Source organism: Lontra canadensis, unplaced genomic scaffold (assembly GCF_010015895.1).
Source record: "Lontra canadensis isolate GAN:19392208 unplaced genomic scaffold, GSC_riverotter_1.0 scaffold265, whole genome shotgun sequence".
NCBI classification, from domain to species: Eukaryota; Metazoa; Chordata; class Mammalia; order Carnivora; family Mustelidae; genus Lontra; species Lontra canadensis.
The window spans coordinates 94526-95936 of record NW_022631259.1 but is presented as its reverse complement, the minus strand read 5'-3'; positions in this window follow the sequence as shown (position 1 = coordinate 95936).

Here is a 1411-nt window from a genome sequence, read left to right as displayed (position 1 = left end):
GGACATTTGGACAACAGCTCGTCGAGGCTGTCCGAGTCAAGAGTCAAGACTTTACCCCAGTCGGTGCAGCTCCTATAGAAGGGTTATGCGGACAGTGCCAACTAATCATCGTCTTGGCAGAGAACCTCCTCTCAGGATAACAGAAGTTCCACCAAAGGTTTCTTACTGACTGCTCCTCAGGAACATTCCTCAGGTTCTTATTCCACCAAGTGCCCCTGTCTGCTTCTTTCCATCATGTAGCAGCAGCCCCTTTCCTATTCTACTCTTTGTTCTTGGCTTGGATTTCACCATTTCTTCCTTTTATATCTCTCCCCTAGCCTGCTGAGCAGAGAGGGCTATCGGAAGGAGAATGAAAGTGAAAAAGCTGTAGAGGATTGTGTACAAAATACACAATACCTATAAAACTTGTACATTCTTTTGTTCCACTTAAATGAAGAACCTGAATGTAATCTAATGTAAAATTTAAAATATGGAAATAACTTTGCATGCGATTTACGAACCTTTTCCCCTGGATTCTAATCTCTGGTGTTTGGTAGGAAAGGGAATGAAAAAATTTCATAAAGCAGTCAGCTTACCTTTGGATAACTAAAAAGTTTTTCAGGTGGTGTCCATCCCTCCTACAAGTGTAGTTTCTTGTAAAAAGAAAAAGTGAGTTTGGAGACCTAGAATTTAGTCTGTCTTTTGGGGGATATACTTAGATGGTTGTTACATGAGCATGTGATTAATTCTGAAGGCAGACTTTCAGAACACCCTATTTGAGTAAGCAGCTTGCAAAAGAAGTCGACGAAAACATCCAACAAAGCAAAATACAGCATTTTCAGGGTTCAATCAGATAAGATCCAGCATTTCTTCATTGTGCATCCCCCCCCCCCCCACCACCATTGAGAGGACACAGGGCTTTGGGGACACAGGGGTTAGGGAAATGAGTTCAAACTGGATTTCTCCCAGTCCTCAGTGGCTTGAGTCTCCTGACCTGGGTCAAACAGCAGAATCAAGGGTAATAAGGAAAGGAACCAGGTGAAGCTAGAACCAGATCACGGTTTAATACACCTACTTGTTCCTGAGTTTGTTATTCTGTTCAAGAGGTGACCGGCCCAAAACGCGGCCGTAAACTGTGCTGATTTCATTTACATTTACAGAGTTGGGATCCAGGTTTTCAAGTTTGCGATGGGACTTTATGCATAACATATGCAAATCGACCACAGTCTAAAAATTCCGTCTGTTCTCCAACCCCCCCTCTAGTCACAAACAAGCGGGGCTGGCGCGGGGCAGCGGTAGTCGGGGAGCGGGTGGGGGACGGGCGCGGGGAGGGCTGTCCCGGAGGCGGGCCCGGGGCGGGGCATGGGCGGGGCCCGTGACGCGCCCAGTCGGCCGGCTTGGGGGCTGGACCTCAGCCTCTCCCCGCCTGGGG